Genomic DNA, 26744 nt, shown 5'->3' on the forward strand with positions numbered 1-26744 from the left:
ACGGTTTCGTTTTCCGTCAGGAAATTCTTCGACCCAGGGTGTGTCCACGACAGAGTCGCAGAAATGTTATTATACTAGGGAAGTCAAAATTTTATCCCCACACCGGAAACTCCACAACAGACTCAGAAATGATGTTCAATTTAAGTTAGAGTAGTTAAACGTGACCTCTTAGACAATCCACATTCCGGTCCAGAACTGTGAGAGGTCCTTAATGGTTCGGCTTTTAGAGAATTTTAGAATGCTTTATGTTTAGTACTTCACCATGGCACTACAAACGCCTGTTTTAACGTTAGAGGGGGAGTCATTTAGCCCTGATAAGAAGCAGGAGGGGACTTTGTTGATTTAGTTTCTGTTCTAGAATGTCCGTTTAGCGTTGTTTTGTGCAATGTTTCCCAACTAAGGAACTGAAATGCTTTTGGAGTTTGGCTGTGAATAATTAGGTTACTAAATTAGTTGAATATTAAGTTATTTAGGGTACTAAATTATTGATAATGTTGAATTTTGCTCCAAATACTTGAAAAAAATTAACTTATTGATTAGGGGGTGTACCATAAATTCCATATATTTTTCCTTATGGAAACTAAAAAGAATTACGCGTTCAGCATGAACTATTAAATTAGAGACAAATATATTTAAATTTCTATATATGACAATTTCTTGATTATTTTCATCTGGTTTCGTAAAATATACTTCGAATTTCCTAAATTAAAAGCTACTCGAATAAAATTTTTATTTAGCTTTTGATAAATTTGTGAATGTTTATTACTCTTAAAAATTATAGTTATTTCTCAACAGATACCTGAAACCAGAAAGCTAAGTTTAGGCAAGTGACCTGAGGATCACAGTTTTCAATTATTTCAATATTTAGAAGTAAATACAATAATTTGTAAATAATAAATATTTGTAAGCTTGACTTGGATACAATATTTTATTACTTTTGTTTTTCGAAATGGACCATATTAGTTTAGACTTAGGATCTGAGTATAGTATTTTTCAATTAATTCAATGTTCAAAAATTGTGTTTTCAATGTTTAAAAATAAATAACTTATAATCTGAACACGTGAAGTAGGTATATGATATTTCAGTTACTTCAATGTTTAGGAATTGATGTTTCTGTTATTAAATTAAGCATATTTTTTAATTACTTTCATGTGTAGAAATTGATATTGAAATTTGAACGTGTGACCTGGGCAAAATATTTTTCAACTTCTTCAATGTTCAGAAATTTATAATATGTGGGTAGTTCGGATGTGTGTTTGGAGAAAATATTTTCGATTTCTTCTGTAATTAGAAATTTATAGTTTATAGTGTTCCTTGGTTTGAGCTCCGGGATTATTAAATAAATTATTCAAAAAAGGGAAACTGTAAGAAAAAATAAGTAAGAATACGCAAGAGGGTAACTAATTTGACACTGCGAAAAAGAGTATAGAGTATGGGCAAAATTACCAGCATGCTTTAAAAAATATAATTAATATATGACATAACAATTATTTATTCGGTTAAATTTTCATTCCCGTTTTATATTTTTTGTCGTATGTGTGGCAATAAGAATTGAAAATCAGTATTTACGGGAAACCGTTACCGGACGGAAAAGTTACCTGATGCTTACAGTTTAGATTGCAATTTTTTTTTTTTTTTTTTTTTGGTTTTATAACCAGAACTATGCTTTTTTTTCTTTTCTACTAAAAAGGTCTTTACTATACAATTTTCCAAGAGTTTTTCTTTGCCAAAAATTATAATGAGTAATACTTGATGAATTAAGACTCTCCGAAAAAAACAATTCGAGGAGAAATAAAAAAAAATCGAGGGTTCTGTTCGAAGGTTTTACATTTGAGCAACTTAGCATAAAAGATTTTTTCCAAAACAGAACGTTCTCCTTGAATAACAAGACGAAAAACGTGTGTTTCACAGGAAAAAAAACATAAGATTGGATGATGTCTGTTGTGTTGTTTATGTTTACTGACTCCTATGTCACTGAATATTTATAAATTAAAAATAACCTGATTAAAATAAATTTATCGCAACTATGACAGATAAAAGTTTTTTATTACTAAAAAAATTTCAATTATTTCTAGGCGCACATCAGGGAGGGAGCAACTAAGATTTGCCTTTAATTTCCGTTGTTGAAAAGCTCACCTTCTTCAATTGCTTGATAAATATGAAGAACCGCCAAAATGTGCTTCCAGACAAAGACATGATCTGACGGTTAACCGTTAAAATAAAATAAAATTAAATACTTAAAAATCATTCTATTAATTTAAGGTTAAAGGGTAACCACGGTTAAAAATAGTTCAAACTGACTAAATTGAGCTAAGAAAAACAAATTAGGATTACGATCAAATGTTTACTGACTCCTATGTCACTGAATATTTATAAATTAAAAATAACCTGATTAAAATAAATTTATCGCAACTACGACAGATAAAAGTTTTTCATTACTAAAAAAATTTCAATTATTTCTAGGCGCACATCAGGGAGGGAGCAACTAAGATTTGCCTTTAATTTCCGTTGTTGAAAAGCTCACCTTCTTCAGTTGCTTGATAAATATGAAGAACCGCCAAAATGCGCTTCCAGACAAAGACGTGATCTGACGGTTAACCGTTAAAATAAAATTAAATACTTAAAAATCATTCTATTAATTTAAGGTTAAAGGGCAACCACGGTTAAAAATAATTCAAACTGAATAAATTGAGCTAAGAAAAACAAATTAGGATTACGATAAAGAATAGAAAAAGCTTAACTAAGAAATGAAAAGACCATATATTAGAAGTCTGACGTAAATGTGATGCAGCAACAGCACAGCATCGCAAGCACTTATCTCTAAAGATACTTTTTTTTCTAAAGTATTAAGTATAAGCGAGCAAAGCTCGCAACTGAAATTTTCTGAAGAGATTGACAAACCTGTAAACAGCTAACTAAAACACATCATACGTTGAATAGCAATAATGCAAGTTCAATCCAAGGGTGTCAACTCAAAAAAAAAAAAAAAAAAAAAGAAAAAATAATGCTTTAAAAATACAAAGAATGTTATATTTTTTAAAAGTATTTAACAATGTCTAAAATATTGTATAACACATTCTGTTGAATAATTAATTAAAGATTAAAAGATTACTTGTAAATGCATAAAAAAAAGATTTATTCTTTTCGCTCGAGTAACATTATATTTATTAAAAAAACAGTTCAAACAATTTTTATGGAAATAAAAAAAAAGTTGAACAAAAAAAAAAAAAAAAAAAAAAAAACTGCATGTAAGAAAGGAATTCCGACATGCATTCCAAACAAAACAGAATTTTTTTCACTTGTTTAACCGAGGTATCTCATTTTATTTCAAAGTATGTTTAGAAACAGTAATTATCACCATTTCAAAGAAAAAGAAAAAAAAAGCATTCAAAAGGAAAAAAAAACATTTTTATAAACAAAACATACATCGTTATTTATGCATAAGATATTTTTTTCCTTCCAAACACATAGTTTTGAATAAATTAGAAGGCGGGTGATAAAAGTTTAAAGAAAGTATAAAATGTAAAAATAATAGTACATCAAAGTAAATATCATTCAGTGAAAATGGCAATTAATAACTCATTCTTTGTTTTCTTTAAAGCACAAAGGTTTGTTAATAAATGATTGAAAACCAGTTCTTGTTTTTTATGCTTATCACAATGTAATCAAGAAAGAAAGATGTCTTCGTTAATAACTTGGTTAGATCAAATATTTTACTCATTTTTATTAAAATATGCTAATGTATTTCATATTCTTGTGTTTAAAAAGAACAAGTTCACATTATTATAAATGGATTGGAGGTTGAAAGATTTATTTAAAATTCCGAAACGATTTTCTTTTAAGATATGCCACAAGGTTACATAAATATTGATAATGATTATGAATAACATGGTTGCTGTTGCAAATTAAAACTACTTGTGCATTCGTTTTTATCCATAATATTTTTGTTTATACCGACTGGGTGACAAGTAAGGTCTAGAAATTGGGGTCCTAATAGTTTAGTAGGGACGAGCGGTTTGAAGTTTGATCCTCTTAATTTTACTTTCACTTTTTTTGTTTTTTATCATATTTTTAAAAGTAATTGTACAGTTGAAAATTTACGCCCACTTATGAAACTCTTTTTCTCAATAATAATTTCATGCACAAAAATAATTTGTAACAATTATTTATTATTTTTTAAATTTTATGGTGGACTAAAAAATTTTGTATCATGGGCCATAAATTTTTTTAAATACCAAGTTAATCTGCGTATTTTTCTACAATGAAGTTTCAAATGTTTTTATTAGGTGGAAGAAATCATAAAATAAATTATTTTTAAAAAATAAATTGCCGACTTTGAAAAAAAATGTTTAAATGGAGTGATTAATGCCTAAATTTGGTAAAACTAAAAGAAATTTGACTTACGCAAACCTAGCTTAAATTTTATTCATGATTTTTCGTTGTTTTGAATCGATATCGTTTTCGCTTTTTAATTATGAAATACGATGCTTCTTTTTTAAGTTGTCTACAAATTTATACTTAATTTCTTAAAGATATAAGAATAAAATATTATACTTTACTAATGTCAAGTTTTATAAGAACATGCTTTTAATTGAATGCAGTTATGTATTTGCTTTTTATTAATTTTAGTTTTCAATTGATTCATTTGAAATTCATTCAGTTTCAGTAGTGTGCACTAGTATGCATTTGTTAGGAATAATATATTTATCAATAATGCAATACATATTTTAATAGCTAAACAAAAATATAAACGAAAATGCTAGTTATGTAAAAGGTATCTTTATATCGTCCTGAACCGAACTCTTGAGGTATCAACAATGATTATCTGGAATATTGATTGTGTTTTAAAAGTCACTACTAAGAGTTTAAAGATGCCGAAACTACAGAGATGTCGAATACGTAGCCAAAATTTTTAAGCAACTTAAAATATCTCAGTCTCTTACATAGCGTCCTAAAATCTTAATTTTAAAATAAAATTTTTAATTACCTGCCTACGGCCTGATTCACAGAACTTATTCAACAAATTATTTCATTATATTTTTAAATTTTTAAATTTCTTTTTCTTTATGTTACAACGTAGATTTTTTTCCCGATAAAATACTATTCTATTTTGTTCAATTTTTATTAGTACAAGTTTTTTCATGAGTCTTAGAATTATAGCCAGTTAGCTCATAAGAATTTAAGAACATTTTGCTATATTAAATTTACTCGTCTAAAATATCTGACTTATTGAATTAAAAAAAGTGCACCCTTTTTCTCTAAGAATGAACACTTTAAACGATTTATTTATTTACTCTATTGTTTCTTATTTGCTTGTTATTGTGAATATTAAATACATATTAGTGCAATTAAAAAAAACACAATTGTTTCTTTTGTTTTTTGATAAAAATAAATTCTAACAGCAATTTTATTTTGACGTTTAAACTCTACATTATACCATTAACTTTAAGAAAGCTGAAAAAATCACTTTTGCAAAAAAATTATTTTTTAACTTTAGCATAAGATATTATTATAATATAATTTGTTATCAGGAAAATGCATTATTTTGTTTAACAGCGAACACTAAAAATGGAAAATTATAAAAACATGCTATTTTTGAAATCACCATCTGATTTGAAATATGTAATAAAGAATACGCAATTTTTGAACCTATTCTTCTTCTATTATTAATTTTTTTTTTACTTACAGTTGATCACGGGGACACGTGACAGTAGTGAGCAGGAAGCAAAGACTCTTTGTCGTATATAAAAATGGGCATTAGAATTTTTAATGAGCCTAGTGTGTTAAATGAATTATTAAACACATAAAAAATATGGAATGAAATGTACAAGCACTGACATTTTAAATATCTATTAGTACAGTTCCATATAAATTTTTATTACAGAGGAATTTATTAGGAAGATGTTTATTGACGCAGTTATAAATGACTAGAATTTTTTGAACTAGGAAAGTCTAGTATACTTTGTAAGGTTAAGCACTTATATCATTAACTAAATATTTTTTGTGATAAATAATAATAATAAATATTAAAAATGAGTTGTGTGCGGTGGTTTACTATAAATTGTGACGAAGCTCTGGTAAGTAAACTGGTTAACCACATATGGGATGTTTTTTCTCACTACAATGTTTTTAATGGAGTTGTAATTTAATAAATAAATTTTACAGTTGAAAAAATGTTTGGGTGAATGTGTTGTGAAAAGACATTTTTAAAATTTTAAAAATTTTTCAGGATTAAAAATATTTTGAGAAAGAATTTTACTACTTTTGCAGAATCTTAAGCACTTTAAAAACATTTTCCTTACTCATTTCTTTACTACATTTTCAAAATATTTTACCAAGTAAAAAATAGTTTAAAATTAGATATTTTTATTTTTTTAAATAATTATGAGTAAAATGTAAAATCCTTAATTTGGTGGTACTTTAAGGTAACACTATGTATAATTATCGTAAACGTGAATTTTTTCGATTAGAACAAAACGGAAACTATAAAAATATCGTTTTCTCATTTTAAGTATATTCCTAAAACGCTCTAGAAAATAATTTGTTCCTTTTTGAAAAGAAAAAAAAATAGACAAAAAACAGTCTTAACATTTTGTCTAGGCTGAAGCTTTTCAACGACTCTAATAATGGTATTTTCCGGTCTTATCAATCAAGCAGTAAGTTTGTAGCATTACGAGGAGAAAAACAATCGGCCTTAGAAAGAAAATAATGAGTGCGTGATAGAGAATTTGTAAAGAAAATACTCGTTGAAACAAAATGTTTTTTTTCCTGCGAAATAATTCTTATACCTTAAAATCATGCAATTTGTTGGTTTGCTATAATTATTGTATTTGAAAGAAATTGCTAGGTAATAATACAGAGAGAATATTTATAGTTGAATGAATATGTATTTTTAAAATAACGCTTCGTTTACAAGGGTTAATAGGTCCAGTTCTAATATTGGCGGCGTCAAAAATGACAGAGTACATGAAAAATCGATTGAAAGAAAAGGTAATAAATAAGATTGCACTGTTCGCCACGAGCAGCTAAAGAAACCAGAGAATTTATTTTTACCAAAGTTTTAAATTAGTTATAAATCAGATGGAGCTGATAAAAGAGAAAAATTATGGCAAAATGTTTTCAAATATAACTTGTCCCGCAGTGGACTGATCGTTAAAACACCGTTCCCACCGGATCGCCGAAGTCAAGCATCACTGGCTGCGGTCAATCTGCGGGTGCGTGACCAGTTGGATCAGTCTGCGTAGGGACCGAGGGTGTGCGACATTGGTCCTCGTTAAACTGTTCTACCGTAAAGTGCTTGACTTCACTTGCAGGTCGTTGGGATATCGAAGCGAGGGTGCCATCCCCTCTGATGAGGATCAAAATTGTGATGGCATGTCTTCGGATCAACCTCAGATATGTTTCCCAGACCGTCGCCAATAGCCCATTGTTCAGCTCTAGTGCGACGTAAATGAATTACAACTATAACAACAAATATAACTACGATTTGCAGCAGCAAATTTGCTAACATAAGTTCAGCTTTAATTGATGTCTGACATTCTTATTAATAGCCAAGTAAAATGAGCTGAAATGCAGAAAAAAGATTGCTTTAGAGTTTTTATTTACCAGCGCCATTTGTTGACTAACTTTACAAATGGTTCTGAAATTTCATGGAAAATTAAAAAAAAACCATGGCAATTATGTATTTCTATCGCCTTTCAGTGATTCTTTCATCAATTTTTTTAATCGGTGGTCATTTTGGTTTACAAGAGTAGAACACCTTAATAATTTAACTTTCTTTTTCTCATTTCATTCCTAGATAATATTCTAAAATTCTTACGCATTAAAAATTCTCATCAGCTATTTTTATTAAAATTGGGAGCAAAAAAGGTAAAACAAAATTTTAAAATTATAGCCATGATGCAATTTCTGACTTTCTTTAGGATTAACTCATTTAATATGATTTTGATGTTATAGAAAAATGTTTGAAAACTCAAAAATTTTAAGTCGCAAATTTTAGTTCAAACTAGGCTACGTAATGTTCATACATGCAAAAATGAAGGAGGACATTTTGCGAATTTCTTATAATTTTTTACAATGAGTACTTCGTTTGAAATTTGTTTTACATTGCAAAGTAAAAGTCAAAATTTTCAAAAATATCCATAGATGTGAAAAAATAAATACCCATGATTTTTAAGAAGCAGATGTTTAGTCAAAACCATGTTAAATTGGGAGCATTATTATAGTTATTATAGTTATAATGAAGGATATATTGCGTTATTTGTATAATTTTTTGCAATGAGTAAATCATTTGAAACTTGTTCCAGATTATAAAGAAAGTGTCAATTTCTTCAAAATTGCCCATATTTTTCAAGAAATAAGTAGTAAAAAGTTTTAAGATTTATTTGTTTACTCCAAGTAACGTTTTAAGAACATATGTATGATCGATGAAAAGGAGGAAAAGCGAATTTTTTTAAATATTCTTTTGTAATGAGGATCTCATTTGAAACTTGATTAAGATTAAAAAGTTTGCTTTAGTTACCCATAGTTGGAAAAAATAAATACCCAAAATTTTTAAAAAGCATTTGTTTTGTCCAAACCGTGCTATGTAAAGAGCCATGCTACATCATCAGTAGTAAGAGTTCATCAGTTGAGTTGAACTCTCATCCATACTGATGAGCGCTTTTACTATATTCGAGAGGCCATTGATCCGAAGTGGGGTGAAGCGCTCATCTTAAAGCACTATAGTAAAAGAGGTCATTAACCCTAAAAGTGGGTGTGGCGCTCATTTTCCCCCTTTTAAGAATTGAAATAAAAACATTAAAGCAAATGTTAACTTATAAAATTAAATTGCTATAAATGAAAAGTTCTGTATGAGTTTACAAATGCTCCATTTAATCGGTTTTTTCAATGATTCACGCAGATACAATTGCGTGGTTCACAGAATAAGCATGTTTTGAAAAAAAAAGAATGCAGAAAAACATCATGAATAAATCAAAATCTGAAGAAAAAAACACAAAATTAAAATAAAATTAAGGAGGCTGAACTTTTAAATTAGTTTTCTTATAAGCAATGTAAAAATATTACATAATACTTTTTTTTCAATACAATTAATAGTTTTACAAAAAACACTGTAGTTTGAAGTGATACAATCATATATATTTCTGTAAGGAATGAAATTCTAAAGACGCAGCTACTGCTTCATTTTTTTATATCCGGCATTGAACAGCAAATTCTGAGTTTACGCAAGTAATTATCAATATCGTAGCTTTGTAATTTTGATCCTAAATCAGAAGACAAGGGAACTCCTGGATCAAGCATTGGGGTAAACTACCTTTCATAGGGTTGATGGAACTAACCTGTATTTGCGTAAACATTGAGGGAAAAACCATGGAATTCTTCTAAGGTTGTCCTGATGGCAAAGGTATTTTAACCCATGATCCGTCTACCACTGAGGGTAATTTACGTCAGCACTTTCGATCGGAAGCAGCGAGTCGGGAGCAGAATTGCTGGGATTCGAACCTGGGTCATCTCATTGAGAGACGAACGTTTTATTCCCAGAGCCACTGCTGCGTGCAGTTAAGATTTGAAGTCAGTCGGTGATCGGTGAAGACAATCGGTGGATCGGTTTTTTTATAGTTCAGCTGAAATTAACTTCGAGAAAAACATCTTTGAAGATTTTTGGACGCACATTTGTCTGTAAGAGAACTTGGCAAAAATTTCCGCATTAAAGTATTAAAAAAATTGTTTTTTTTTTTATCGTAAATTCATAGTTATATTTTATCGCTTATTACGGCAATTTTGGCTAATTTAACTGCCTTAAAGCTATCAAATGTCAACTCAAATATGTAGTAGATCACATAATTAGAGGCACATACATTTTTGAGAGAATTTCAAAATGAACTTACTTACTTTACAAAATTTCTCAACTTCTTACTCTTGCTTCTTTGCACATCAAAAATACATTTTGAAATCTGTTCATACTCCAAAAAACAGAATGATAAAGTCCAACCCCTACATAAGAAAAGTTAATTTTTGTTATAAAACTCAATTATAACTTTTTCCAAAATAATACATTTCAAATGAGAATCGCCTTAAGCATTGTGAACTTAATAACTTTTCTTCCATTACATTTTCCATTATGGTTCGTAGAGATTCTGGAAATTTTTAAAGAACGCCTAATCAAAGTCTTATTTTATTATTTATTAACAGATCTTACAATGCGCTCTTATAAAGTATATATGGATGTAAAGTTATTTTCTAAATTTTATTGAACTAAGATACAATGATATTTTCGATGAATTCTTGTTATAGAAAAAATTTTTCATAATAGATTATTATTTTAAGAGAAATTATAAGAATAAATTTAATATAGAGATTATTCAGAAGTTCACGCAGCAAATTATTTTGATAGATTACGTAGAATTTTAATCAAAGGATTAAATTTTTTAAATGAATTTTTCTTAAAATATTCCTAAAATAGAGATAATACCCATAAACTATAGATTAATAATTCTAAAAATATAGAAAATAGGGTAGATGGAATAGATTGAACAAATGGTCTTGCGCATTCGCAAATTTTTTCTAAATCTTCAGTGATCATTTTTAATAAAAATTTTAGAATTTTTTTGCTACATTAAAAAAATCTCCGGATAAAATTACAGTAAAAAGTACTGGCACTCTGAGTGCTGTATCGTAAAATTCATATTTCCCAAGAATTATATACCGTGATTTTCACTGCAATATTTTTCTTTAATTACAGTGATTTAGTGTTTACAATAAAAATTATTAAAAAAATCACTGTTTATCAGATTTTTTGTTCCTTAAAATTTTACGAAAAAAGAAAAAGCGAATTTTACTGTAAGAACTTTTCACTGCAATCTGATCGGAATTTTTACTTAGTTTACTCAGTTCAATTTCCTTCTTCAAAACTTTTTGTTGACTAAAGATTCTTGGTTTGCACCTTATATTCCCAGAAAGAAATTAAACGCTTTTACGGTGTTAAATCATATCATTTGAGCCACCAGTTATGGTTCTTCGATATGCATCAATGCAGGCACTTAAATGTCCATAAAAAGGCCTAAAATTGCTAAAACTGTTACTCAATTTGAGAAACGCGCTCTTTATCTAGTACTTTCTTTTATTCCTCAATTGTTAGCTGACCTATACTTTTATTTTTTTGAGGCTGGATGAGATTTTACTATATCTTTCAGTCAGCAGCGTTATTAAAACATGAACTAAGAACCTGATCTCTCTCTGGTCATTTTACCAGTCACGTTTAGTGAAAGTGCATATTTTTTAACATCACAAGATAAAAATAATAAAAATAATGCAGACCAAATAAAATAATTGTTCATAATTCCAGTTATACTTGAAAGTTAAAAACCAACGTGTGCTTCTTTCATGAAATTATACTTTGGAGAAAAATAAAAATATGTATCAAAAATAGAGAGTGTAGTTGCAATGCTTGGCAAATCCGAATGACCATTTTATCAGTTTACCAATATTAATATAATTGTTTTACTAGGAACTTAATAAATAAAACCTTTATATTACCTAAGAAAAATCTATATGTGACATCGAAACAATTGTCAATATTTTAAAATCAATATGTGGTCAATATTTTAAAATCAATATGTGTGTGTTTATTTCGATTAGTTCATTTTTAATAATGCAACACTTTTATAAAATGTAACTTTGGATCAGAAAAAAATAATGCACTATGCACGCCAATTACTAGTCACTTAAAGTTTTAAGACAAATACTTTTTGACAAATTGAAAAGTAATGAGCTTGTAACACTCAAACTAGCATTTTGTTTAGTTTCTAAGTTTTCAAGCCATTTGTTACATGTTACATTTTTACGAACTGGTTTTTTTATGCTAATGAGGATAATTTAACTCTGATTTGCTGCTGTTTAAATTAAAAAAAAAAGTACAGTCAATACAACATGTTTTTGCTAAGCAATTAGAATACTTTCTCAATTAAGTACATTTCTCAAAAATGGCATCAAGCCCTATTAATCTTTACATACGGGTACGTAAGAAAATACAAAATAGAACAGCGACAAATCTGAAAGAAATATTCTTCTCTAAGCGCGCCAGAAAATAATTGTTCTTTTTCCTCTCCCGTTTTGATCGATGTTTTCTTTTGGGAATAGGCGATTGTCTTTTCGAAGCTGTGACCAAGTTATCCACGCCAGTGATCTAGAGTTTCTTTCTGAGCTCATATTGATCAAACTTTGAAACTCCTATCATTGCGTGATGTAATAACAGTTCGTTCGCTTCAAGCGATATTCGTGAGCTAGAAATATATCGCCAATGGCACTTGTATGAGTTTGTTTCTGAGGTGTTTATGCTTCATTGCTAGTCCAATTCAGTTATCGCTTAATGATGAGTGTGGAAGCTAGAGTAGAATAACGATGACCAAATGTAGGAATGATTGACCATAGGGGGATAGATTAGTACCCGGAAATGGACTCTTGAAGTGTTCATGTAGCATAGAGAAAAACAAAAATTCTGATATAAGTACAGTACTACATGCTAATGGTATTTATGGCAACAAATATCACAATCCTGGTGTATAAAACCGAAATATACGCTATTTAAACCGTTCATTTAGTAATTTTTGCTGTTAATAAGGTAATGGTTTTCTAGAAATTCTGTTTTTCAATTTTATAGCTCTTATTACCTCTCATTTAGTAAAAAAATGCAAAATTGAAAAGTAAATTATACTAAATGGATGACTTTTATGCCATGCTTTAAGTTATCGTAATAAAATCAACAAATTATGCCACATTAACTAAATTTTATTACTTATGAAACCATATTTTATTGTTAATTTTTCAGGGAAGCAAAATGCTACTATTTATATAAAAAGTAGTAGAAACTCAATTCACTTTTATTTATTTATTATCTCTTTAATTATTCAATCATATTTACCACTATGATTTACGTTTCATATTGTTCATATGCAAATATTTTTTGCATTTCTTTTTCAATAGTAAACTAAAAGAAATATGATTTAAAAAGTTGCTAATTTTAATTGAAATTTTGAATTTTAATAATTAGCACTTTTTGAAATTTGCGTCTGGGTTTGCAAGCCGGATGCGAAATTCATATCTATCAGATTAATCTCAAATTTGTATTTGAATTTGAAATGAAAGTTTTTTTTTTTGGAAAATATTTAATAAAATATTAACTGCAAAAAGCATAAGGCTTTAAACTTTAAATGTTCGAATGAACTTTTTTATTGTTATGAAAAATACATTTTAAAATAAAAACTTTTTAGTATTTTTTCTAATTAATTTTATGAACTTAATTTCATAGATTTTACTATCTTAACATTTAGTAATAATGTGAACATTTTGTATGTTTATAAATTTTTTTAAATATTTCTAACTAAAAGAGGCAAAGGCTGATGATAAATATAGAGAGCTTTTCAAGTAATTTTTCAAAGATAATGACTAAACTTTTAAAGTACACATGATTAATGATATTTAATAAATCAACTTTATATTTGAAACTAATAAATGGTTGATCGATGAAAAATGTGTTTTGTAGTAGGTTTTTAATATCCTATGTATGGAAAATTAATATAATGGTTATTTTGGACATTTTTCTAAAAATGAAAAGCAAAAAGTCACAAGAATATAATGTACAGTTTAATGACCAAAACTGAAAAGATCTATAGTCGTATATATAAAATATTGCTACCAAATAAGAAATATTATATATTTTTTTTATTTTTCTATATGTACTTTTTTTAAAAAGATTATTAATAATTTTATTTATTTTGAAGAAATTGAAAATAAAGAGATTAATATAATATAAAGTTGTTTTTGACTTGTCCTTGAAAGTTGTAGAAAATAAGTTTTATTTTAAAGAAAATTATCTGATGTTATAAAGGAAAACAAGTTTTCTTTTCCTCGATTTATTTAAAAAATTCATCATTGCTGGAGAACTTTAATAAAAGTATTTTCTTTTAATCGTTTTATTTTCCAGTGAATGGCAATTAATTTGAAATAAAGCAATTTTATATCTGTCGGCATATGATGATAAAGAGACCAGTTTTGGTTATTGTATACTAAATTCTACCAACTAAACTTTTTTCTTAGAAAAGTTAAATTTAATTTTATATGGTCATTTGGGTTGAGTAAGTTTATAGTTTTTGTATTTTTATATTTAATTTTATGAGGAACTTTCGTAGTTACAATATTTACTTGTAAAGGATTAAAAAAATTTTAATACAATTTTAAGTTACAAGAGTTTACTTTCATTTAAGTAAAATTGTACTTTTTATAAAAATTACAGGGAAAGAAATAAAATTGTAGTAGGGGAGAGTGGGGTCAATTGTAAAATTTTTAACTTAACTATTCTTAACTAACAAAAAATCCAATATATTATTAGTATTAATTGACCGACGAGTAAAGTAGACTATCTTCTACTGGAAAAATAAATGAATACCTTATTTTAAATGTTATTATATTAGTTATTAACAATTTTTGACAGTCGTGCACTTGTTACAATTGTCCCCACTTACGGGGTCAATTGTAACAGTTCATAAATTTAACTAAAACATAGTTAATTACACATATTATCATAGTTGTGATATATTTTTTATTGATCAAAATAGTAGTGATATTTTAAGAGTAAAAATAATAATGAGCAGAGACCAAAGTGGTTAAACTTTTAACTTTAAGGGGTTAAAAATTTTAATTTATGCTGTGAAAGGTGACAAAGAAAATAATGCACATGCAACATAATATAAATGATATAGGAAACTATTGGTGGTTCTTAAAGAGTTAAGTAATGGTTTGTAAACATAAGATTATTTATTTTCAGCTGTTACAATCGTCTCCTTACTTGTTGTTACAGTTGTCCCCAAGACGCCATTTCAGCTTCATTTGTTAAAAACAACGCTAGTTAATTAACAAAACTAATATGTTTTTTATTGAAATGTTAATTAAGGTGTCCACTTACATATTCGGTTAATAATTTTTATTTGTTTAAACAAAATCACTTTGTTACAATATAATATTCTAATACCAAAAAAAGTACTTACGTAGCGTGAAAACATCTTTTGTGACGTAACTCTTTCAAAAGTACATAAAAATGGTTGCCAGCAGGGGTGTACATGTAGATTTATTAAATACACCTTGTGCGCCACTTGGGAACCAAATCTAGAACCCGACACTCGAAATTTTTGCTCTGTTACAATCGTACCCTGTAACAATTGACCCCACTCTCCCCTACATATGTGCTACTGAATTTTGGTGTCAAATTTGATATTTTTCTAGTATTTTTTGCGTATTAGTATCATTATCACTTTCAATAATAAACAAGTTTAGGCATACACATTATAATTATAAAATATAAATGAATTTCGCGAAATAAAAAAATAAGTAACATTGGTCTCATTAAGAGAACCATTCGTCTTCTTTAAGCCTGCATGATTTTACCATTGAGCCGTTATATATTTATATATATATTTTTTTAATGCAGTATCACATTAATATAAGTCAGTAAATATTTAAAACTATTATGATTTGTAATCATAAAATGCTGATTATTAATCAACACGGACTACAGAAAATACATTAAAACATAGCCAATACATATATATGTTACCGGCAAAGTATGAAATCCAGCATTATATATAATGCCTAAAACTAGCCGGCAAAGTAAGAAATGATTTATGTTTCACAAATGCCCTAGGAGGCATTATAGATAATTCCGGATGATATTTAGGTAAAGTATGAAATAAACGTCCTGATGAGGTTATTATGTAAATGATGTGCAGGTTACTCTGAATGACCGAAATCGGTGGTTGTTGACTTTCACCGGTGAATGTTGACAATCACATAGTCGCTTTGGTGAATGTCCGAAATATTTATTACATCCGATTTGATATTAATTTATTCGTGGATATAATTGCATTTAATCGATATTCTAATACTTACTGATGATAGATTAGAAGAAACACCCGTGTTCAATGTATACCGGGCAATGGCACTTGACCTTTAAATAACATCAGTGTAAGGTATACCCGGCAAATGTATACCGGGCAATGGCACTTAACTAGACCTAGTATACATTTCAGACATTTACCAAAGGTCTTGCAAGGTTAACAACTAAAACATTATTTAAGCGGGCCTCACAGATATTAATAATTTATTTACGGAAAAATAAAATTTGTACGTTGTCATTTGAAATCATAATTCTGGTTAAGAAACCGAAATATACGATATTTAGGCCATTTATTTGGCATTATTTTCCATTTATATAGTTACGGTTTACCGGAAATTTTGATCTTCAAATTTATTGCTCTTATTTTCCACACATTTAGCAAAAAATACAAGACTAAAAAGAAGTAAATTTAACAGAATGAAGCATTTTTATTCCATTCTCTAAGGCATCATGATAAAATTACTAAATTCTACTACATTTACCAAATTTCACCCCAGTTATCAAATTTTTACAAGTTTACCAAATTTTATCCCTTATTACAAAATTGTATTTTATTGTTAATTTAACCAAAATCCTTACTAAAGTGATTCAGTATAAGTACCGAGTTTTATTATGTTCCCGTACGGACGGAAACACGGAAAATTTTATCATATTCTAGTAGTTTTACCAGCTTTAATTTCTCAGGGTATTAATAGTAACATTGTGGACAGGAATTTTATTTAAAAGTGAATTAACTCACAATGAAGGTATTATTTCTTTAACTACATAAAGCGTATAAAAAATCTATAGATAGACTCTGCTGTTAAAACAACGGAAATGGCCCAATAGTAGAGACGGCCCTATACTTGCAACCTTTCTCTAATTTCTTAGTCAACATAGATATTTTAAAAAAAAATTGTATTTGTTAAGTGACTTCTTAGATTTGTAATACTGTGATTGTAATTTACAAAGTTATCTCTGAAAGTGAATAAGTTTTGCAAAATCTTTTGAAATTCATAATTTTAACCTTACATAAAATTACTTATTAATTTTTTTTTTTGCATTTGATTTATTTTCTTATCTAAACGGTGATCAAAGTGCATTGCATCACCCTTACTCTCTTTCGAGTTTTGAATACATCTCGAAAAACAAGAGAACTTCTTAGACAAGTACTGGGTTAAATTCTCTTTTCCGAATAACTTGCTTTTGGATCATATTGCTTCTACCTCTCATTTATAAAACTTACTATCCTTGGTGAGTGCTAAGAAATGGTATTTGAGCATGTGTCGACAATGATTAAATCTTATTAAATCTCGGGAACACAGTTTGATTATTTTACGAACTAGTTCGTTCCATATTTCAGCAAATATTAAGCATGAAGAATACTTTAAAAGAGGCAAATCTTGCCAATTTTATGAACTCAAATTGTCCATTTAAATATTTTTTTATAGACTGGCACTGTATTATGTTTGTTAAAATCCAGTCAAGAAATTTTTATCGCTTAACTTTTTCTATTTTCTTTCTTGTTGGGTTAAAAATGGAAAAAGTACCGAATAGAAGTTTATTCCCATTCTTTCGATTTTTACAATTTAAATTCGGTTTATTCACCAAGCCATCAGAATAAGTGTTCCAAATGTCCCAACGGTAGAACGTGAGACACAACAAGAAGCGAGAAAGGAATGAGAAATATAAAACTCACTGCAAAAAATAGGGTTGTCGTCGTGAAAGTTTGCACATACAAAGTGCTCGAATATATTCCCGAAAAGTGACTGATTTTCAGTTTAAAATATGTGATATGGGAGTCCCAGAGATACGAATGTCATAAAAGTTGGGTTGCCCAAGTGATATCGATGGATTTTCTTTCCGCGAAATTCTATCAAAAGTGGTAAGACTTTTTCATCGACAAATGTATATGTTTGTTGATTTTTCTTTTGCAAACAATAATAAAAGTGGCAATATATCTTTTGTGAATTATGTTGCAAGTTTAAGTTTTTTTTAAAAATACATATTTAACTTAAATATATACGGATCGAGTTTGTAAGGCCCTTCACGTTTTTTAGTGCTAAATAATACTAAAAATAACTAATTTTAAGGAATTGCATTTTGACTTCTCATAATATGACTCTACTTAAGTTCTTTTATAGTCTTTTAGGATTTAGACTCATAGAAGAGTAAATATTGAGTGGCGCTGAGAAATTTTGCAATATTACAGCGAAACTTCTCGCTTCTCGTAATCGCTATTAACACGTCTCTATTTATAGTGATTAATTATAATTTTAGATATATCAGCTATAAATGTATCAATTTTACACAAAGAGCGGAATGAAAAAAAGGAACTAAGTTGCAGAATTTATAAAGTTCTCTTTGCTACAGGCGGGTCACCAAAAAAATTCGGTTTTTTGTTGTTGTTGTTGTACGCCTGTTTATGGAGTGGGGTGCAATTGTCCCTGTTTTTCAGTGGCGCCATCCATGGCCAGGAATTCGACTTCTGCCACGTCATTCACACAGCCACTACCCGTTTATAGGGCGGGTCACACTCACACACAAAGGAGAAAGGACATAGAACACACACAGAGAGAAAGAAACACCCATGCCTTGTCCGGGATTCGACCTGGTCGGCAAAAAATTCCGTTGAAACTATAAAAAAGTGCAGAGTAATATGTAACTAGAAAAGATGTCTAAAAAAGAGATTTAAATTATGCAAAACTGTGAAAAGGAAATCGTACTTGGTACACATGCGTTTATCGCGACAAATGTATTTAAAAAAAGTGTGGTGTATTGATTGTTATAAAAACTGTAAGAAACGAAAATAAATCAGGTTAGTCTCCCAGTCGCCAACAAGGAACGTCTCTTTAACACTCCCTCTACATTGGTGCTCATGGACTGCGACGATCACATTAATTCTATCTGTCTTCTATATTTTTTTTGCATTTATTAAACATTATCATCTGTTATCATCTTAATAAATACATAATTTGTTGGTGTCAAACAATTTTGCTGTTTTGTGTAAGAACAAACGTAAAAACATAAAATTATTATTTTTCCATGAATATTAAAGAGTGTAAAAAATTTTAACAGTAAACCTCTAAAAAGAGTTGACAAAACTGAAATTCAATACGCAATATGACTTTTTTTTGTAAAATCGAAAATGAGAAAGGTATTGAAAAAATATAAAACGCGATCGTAAAGTTACATTGCGTTAAAGCTTGTAAATTCCTGTAGGCTTTTAATTTTTAATAAACCTGCATATTCTTTGGTAGGCAGAATTATTTTTCATCGGCAGAAAACTTTTAAGTCGATCGCTCGATAGATTCTATGTAGGAAAAAGAAAAATAAGTATAATTAGTTCCCCGAAGAAAGTTATTTTTAAAAGAAAGAGCTTTGGTTGCATACGTTTGTTTCGAGAAGAATTTTTTTTGAAACAAAGTAAAAATTATGATTACATTAATCGTAACTAGATCGTACTGCAACGACATAATTTTTCTGTTCTAAATGAGAAGAAAAAAATGAAGTAGGATTTTTTATTCATAAATAGCGCTGGATATCATTTTTACTAAAAATCGTATTTATTTTTTCCACTAGAAACAAAAATAGTCGAATTCATTAAATTGATTGTAAACTATTATATATAAGTTATTAATATTGAAAATTCTTTCCACTTTATAATATTTTGTGAAATTTTATTATTTTTTAAGGAAGCAAATATAAATTTATTCATTTTTCCTACTAAATGAAAGATTAAGCAACATTTTCTTTAAAATTCAAAATTGTAAGGGAATTAAAAAACTTCCTTATTGTTCAAGATTATTATAATGTAAGAAGTCGACATGTTTCGAGTGCTTGAATATGGGTGCTCATTCTCAAGACTTACCAGATGAGAATGAGAAAAGAAATTTATGTTAAAAAAATAAACGCAAAGTTTCTATCGAAAAAAATTGGGAAATAAAATAAAGAAGAAAAGAAAAACTTGAAAAAACCAGGGTAGCCGAGAGAGGCATATGATGGCAGACTACATTTCCCTGTGCTTTGGATAGACAATAAGAAATTCAGAGATTAACTAGGAAATTGGCATTCATTTGAAGGAAACAAAGTTCCAGAGAATCAAGATGATAGATGTGATGTGAAGGGGGTGAAAAGAGATTTGGTGCTAACGAAGTTAAATTTATGTTGAAGCTTTCAGCAATGTGCACATTGTAATGTAAAGTTTGCATGTTTAAAGCTAGTGTTGTTTACTGACTGTTATTAAAAAAGATAGAGTTGCAAAAAAATGAGAACTACTGAATTTCGTCAAATAAAATGGCATATTCTAACATGGAAATTACGGTGCGCACAATAAAAAACGAACCACCCTGAATAACTTTTGATCTAATGCTTCACTGTATAGGGCTCAATCTTAAAAGTTCAAAAGGGTGGCCTCAAATACGCTAATTAATTAGTTGAAGCAGTTGTAATTTTAAAATTCGATTTCTCAAGAATTATTCGATCAATTTTGCTCAAATTTCGTATTTTGACATTTAAAATGGCATTTTTTAAAATATGTCAAAAACTGATTTGAAAAATCCATTTTGATTTTTTTTATGATTATTAAGTAAAACAATAAAAAATAATAAATATTTACAAATAATTATAATTTGCATGGAATTATCGTTCGATAAATAAATTGTATAATTGCGTGAAAAAATATTTCAATTCACTTAAAATTTTCTAGAGCTATGATCAAATACGCCAAAATTAAAAAGAACATAACGGGGTCCAAACTTTGAACCTCCATCCAGACCAAACTATTGAGACCACATTTCTCAGATTGCGACTATTCTCTATATTTTGAGGATCAGAAATCCCGTTTCACCATAGAAAAGTATTTTTATTCAAAGAAAATAAGTTTTTTAATCTGATTTCGCAAATAAAATTATTGTCTGCACTTATTAATAAGCATATTAGAAGTCACCCCTTCGAACCTTTAAGATTGAGTTCTAGAACGTCAAGATCCGATCAGTAGGTTAAAAGTTATTCGGGCTGGTTCTTTGTTTATTTTGAGCTCTTTGCACCATTAAAAATGATGGGCATTTATGTGCTTTACTGAAAATTTTAAACATGAAATTTCATGAAAGAAAATCAATACAAACATCTGTATTTATTTAAAAATAACTTTCTTCTTCAAAATAAGTCTTCTTTCTTCTTCTTTATTTCTTTCTTCAAAAAAGTATTTTCAATTTTACTTCTATTTATTGTGTCAAAAGCCGATGCAATCAGTGATGTAAATGTTTTTAGTAAAGCTGAACAACGAGAAAATGTAATATATTTATTTATTTATGCAGTCTTAAGAAAACGTATATTGTGAAGACTTTATTTTGAAATAAAATGGTTCTGTGTTTCTATTTATGTTTAACGTTTGAGCAAGTACTCAGCGTAAATTCAATTTTTACGCAAAAATTTAAATTACATGGAAAAGGAATGCAAAGAATACCTTACTGATTGTGAGTTAAATAATAAATAGTAGGTTAAACTTGTAACACAAACACTTGCGATCTTGCTTGGAATAATATAGATATTTTAGGCTTAATTTAGTAACGCAAAATGGTTCCATAAATAAAAAAAAGCTTTCTTTTGTTTGCTTCTAAAATACGTTAGTTTATGTCGTAGTATGTAAGGTGTATAACCAATTGATAAGGAAAACGTGTAAACATGTACAGTAAAATGACGTAGCATGAAAACATGCTTGCTTTTGGTAAGGGTATGAGAAACGCCAACAATAGAAAGCAAACATACTAAAATTGGTAATCTAATTCTTTTTCTTCTGCATTCCTTTATAATACTAATTCTGTTTTTAAAACGTGGTATAAATTTGTTATGAAACACTATGTAAACAAAGAATTGTTAAAGTCTATATTAGTTATGTTTATGTAAAATAAATACTTACGGCTGAAAAGGAGCACTTTTTAACTTTTCCTAGACACAGAAATGATTTTTAAATGCAATATTTCATAAGGAAATTTAAATTTAAAATTTTCTTAAGATATATATAGCATATATCAAATATGCTGTGTAGTAGTATTGTTTTATTACTCATAGTTTTATAAGCTTTTTTTTAAATAAGATAATTTAATTTAGATGATTATTTGTAGAAATGTTGAGCATTTTAAGTATATATATATATATATATATATATATATATATATATATATATATATATATATATATATATATATATATATATATATATATATATATAAACACAAATTAACATGAGAAACATGAATAAAATAAATAGAGAAACAAGAATGGTAAAAGCAAATAGTCGTTATCAAGACACATCTATTGCTATAAATGCGATATTTCTGAAAGAATAATTATCCTAAGATAAAAATTATTCTTTATATGTGTCGATATCGCAAAAAACCTTATGTTGTAAAAAATCATGAAATAAAAGAAAAATGTAAAAAGAAATCAAACTTACCGGCGTGAATTAAAACGCGGTTTAGGTTTAAAAGTACAGTAATAAAACAGTTAACAAAAATCGCGAAGATGTAAAATATTGGAAGTTGTGCTTATAGCTTGAATCGAATAAAATAAAATTAAAAAAATATATTTGATCGAAGAAGAAGAAAATTTTTTTTTAGGAAAATATTAGTGCTGCCATCTATGAGAAACAATTAGTAAAAATGTAATAAAATTGAAATAATAATAAAAATGTTAAACGGATTGATTAAATTAGCAGACTAAAAAAAAAAAAATCATTTATAGGGAAATTAATTTAAAAGTCAGTCTGTCAGGATAGAAAGCCGTTTATAGACTTATCCTTCATTCATAAATCCTTACATAATTTTACAGAATACACATATCCAACTTTCATAGGGTGACTTATTTAAAAATCAGAGCCTGCATACAGGGATAGAAAACCGTTTATAGGTTTTATCCGTCATTCATACAACCTTACATAATTTTAAAGTATACACGTATCACCTGCATTCATTTGGGGTGGTTCTTTACGAACCAGAGCCCATTCCACTTATACAAAATTAATAAATAAATAAATAAATAAATATATAGATAAATAAACTGTTTATTATTCTGGACAATTAAAATTAAATTAATTTTAAGAGGCTACAAATATTAAAAAGTAACTAAAAAATATTTAACTAATCCAGTATAAAAGGACATACATCCAAACTATTCCGTCCAGTGGCTTTAGGAATAGTTTATCATAGTTAGTTCCTACCTTGAAAAAATCAGAGCTTATTCTTAAAACAGAAAAATTAAATAAAAATTAAAAATTAATGTACCAAGTTTTTTAAGATATTTTTAAAATAGAATTTAAGAAATGAACTAGGAAATTAAATCGTTTTTATATATATCAGTATCTAATAAAAACTCGTTATAGTTAGAATTATTCCTGTAAAATCTATGAATTTGATTGGCAATAATATTAGAAAAAACCTTATTGGCTAAGTAAGAGTTAAAATCTATGCATTTTTTAACTGAAAATTTAAAATCATTTCTTTTGTCAAAAAGTTTAAATGTAATATTTTTATCTGCATTAATATTAAGAGTCAAATCTAAGAAATTTGCTGAAGAATTACTATTATTTGTTTTATTAAGAATTAATTCATTTGGATAAATATGTTTTGCTAGAATATCGAAATCATTAAAATTAATAACTAATAGATCATCAATGAATCTGAGAAAGAGAGAATCAATTGGAAGATTAACATGTGATTTTACAAATCTATATTCTTGTAGAAAAAGAAAAATATTGCAGATGTTAGTACTAAAATTATTTCCCATGGGAATACCATTAATTTGTTGAAAAAGGTGGTCATTGAAAAGAGTATAATTGTTGTTAAGGTTAATATGTACTAGAAAGTTCCAGTTATCTTCATTAATAATATCACTGAGATTAAACATGCTATGAATTTGAAGAAGGTCATCATGAATTTTATTAGTTGGAAGGGAAGTATAGAGGTTTTCGAAATCAAAACAGTGAATTGAATCTACATTTTTTAAAGTTTTTAGTGTATTTAAAACCTGAATGCTATTTTTAATATTCCAATTTAAATATTGTCTGTATATATATATATATATATATATATATATATATATATATATATATATATATATATATATATATATATATATATATATATATATATATATATATATACAGTAGTGTATCCCCCCTGAATATAATTAAAATACAGTAACTTTTATGCAGGAATGTCTTATACCTATTTTTATTTGCCAAGTATATAAAATAAGCACCTAGTTTTAAAAAAAAGACATCTTTACAAATATGAGATAACACCGAATAAAGAGATCTTGTTAATTCATATGATTTTTACGTCCAAATTTGTTTCATTTTTTCCGTAAATCTTTGTTCACAGTCAATCACAAATTGTTGTTTGTATGTACTAACTTCTAAGCTCCTCTTTTTGTAAATTTAAGTTAATAATAAAAATGTAAACGCAGACTTTAAATTTTATAATAAAAACGATTAAATACATTTAAAATATATCTTTAGATGCATTTGTTTATTAAGATAAATCTTGTTTATTAAAGCTAATTATTAATATCTTTGGATTTTATGTGGGATTTTATGTACATAAAATTTGCTATATATTTACCCAGTCCTTAGAGTAAGAATCGTAAAATAACAGCTCAAACCTGCAATGTTAGTACAGGGTCCCGCAAAAAAAAATAATTTTGTTCAATTTTTACAACTAATTGCTCCGAAGGGTGCAATATCGGTTCGTAATTTCACTAAAAATATTCTAAAAACGAAGCTTTGCTTCAATTATTTCAAAATAACACACTATCCTTAATTTTTTTTTTATTTATATTAGATATTTATCTCAGCCAACTAAAGTATCTTGAATACTTATTTGGCGTTCCCAACTATTTCAATTGCTTTCATATTGTTTCAAAATTGAAAAATAATTGTACTAGATTTAAAGATGCTTAATTTTTTTTAAAAAAAAGTTAGTGGAATTATTTTTATTCTATTTTTCCTTACATAAATGCAAATATTCTTCAGAAAGCTTTTGTAATTCTAAAAATGTATTTCAGCAAAAATTTATTCTATTTTAATACATATATTGTAGTTTTTGAGTTAGTACAAATGCTACAGAATTTGAGCGAAAGATATTCTTCCAAGACTGCAAGAAATATCGAATGCAGTTTAACTGTATATGAGTGAAAACATATTTTGCAAGGAATATTTCAATGAAATCAATCAAACAACACGGAACTCTACTTTTTTGTATCATTTTAGGGTAAGATATTTTAGTATATATTCAGTCAATACTTGAGATATAGGATTTTATTTTATTGAAATACGAACAAATAACAAGCAGTGCGATATTTTTTCTTTCTTTTCCTGAAGATTCAGAAGACTGTCTGATTTGTTAGGCATTCATTACGATCAGAATGATGATTTTATGATATAATAAAGATTTTTGTTATTTTGTTAAGATAAAAGGATTTCTTTACAAAACCGAATATTTTAGGATCTTTCCTTATTTCTACTTATGATTCTTCAAACAGTAACACCATGAAATAAAATGACTTCTAAAATATAATCTAGACTTGTAGCTATCCATTTACATTTGCACTCCTCAAATTGTGTAGATTAGGTCATAGGTTAATAATTAAATTTTCACTATTGCCAAAGTAAAGGTGTATGAGCTTAAAACCTATTAAGAGCATTTATTAGCCCAATATTTTCGTTCAATGCTAACCAATATTTTCAATGCTTGCCTCTCGTGGGTGACCCGGGTTCGAAACCCATCGATGGCTGAACGATACGAATTCCGCACCTGGCTCTCACTGACCACAGTGCTGATTTCCTCCTTGATAGGCGGATCATGGGTTAAAGTCCTCTTGCCTTCAGGCTAACCATGGGAAGTTTTCATAGATTTCCTCTCCATGTAACGCAAAAGCGGGATAGTTCCATCAGAAAGTTCTCAAATTCCCTTCAATACTTGATCCAGTGATTCCCTTGTCTTCTGGATTATGTTCAAAATTACAAGGCTATGGAGTTAGCAATGGTAGTCGTAAACGGTAATATTGGGTTGGCTCTTCAACGATGATTATAAAATAAAAAAAAATACTACTCATGTAATCAACCACCAAATACAAAAAATTTGAAGTTTCATAACCCATTCTCAAAAATGAAGTTTACAGAAGTTTACAGATGAATGAAGTAATTTAAATAAGTTTGACAACATTTGAAATTAATTCCATTTTCCACTTTGATAAAATTATTTTCAATCTACATTAAAATGCCATTTAGTTCTTTTGATTCACTATTTTATACTTAGGTAAGTTGGTACTTTATTTACGCACTACAGCTGCTTATTGTGCTATTTGCGACGGTCAACGAAACATCTCTGATATGGTCCGAAAAGATGCCATCATCATTTTATTCTTTTACAGAGGGGATGACACCCCCTCTTTGGTAGCCTAACGACCTGCTAAACTGCCTGAGCATAGTAAAATTTACCGTGTTTCTGACTCCATAGGAATAATTAAAATCTTGGTAATTTTTATTGAAGTGCTTTAATAATGACTTTGGTAAAATTAACAATAAAATATGATTCATAATGCTTGATGAAATTTGGTAAACGTGGTAAAATTTGGTAATTTCATTATGATACCTTAGAGCAAGACATAAAAGCCGTTTGTATGGCTAAATTTACTTTGCTGTTTTGTATTTTTCGTAGGGTGGTGATAAGATATCTAATTTTGAAAACCATAATTTCCTGTAAATTGTTACGATATGAACTGAAAAAATACCAAACAAATACCGTCTATTTTCGTTTT

At 28.0% G+C, this 26744-nt stretch overlaps 1 protein-coding gene across 2 annotated transcripts in view; it reads right to left on the reverse strand.

Annotated features, from left to right (window-relative positions):
- Positions 1–26744, reverse strand: part of LOC107453327 (uncharacterized) — a 171467-nt gene that overhangs the window by 80098 nt on the left and 64625 nt on the right. The window contains exon 2 of one of the 2 annotated variants that reach the window (XM_016070105.4): positions 9893–9994. The gene's annotated coding sequence lies outside the window, so the exon portion shown is untranslated. Of the gene's footprint in view, positions 1–9888; positions 9995–26744 lie in introns of both variants that reach the window. The other variant, XM_071177506.2, reaches the window with a different exon arrangement.

Source organism: Parasteatoda tepidariorum, chromosome 2 (genome assembly GCF_982258835.1).
Source record: "Parasteatoda tepidariorum strain Cologne lab strain chromosome 2, Ptep-v5.0, whole genome shotgun sequence".
NCBI lineage: Eukaryota > Metazoa > Arthropoda > Arachnida > Araneae > Theridiidae > Parasteatoda > Parasteatoda tepidariorum.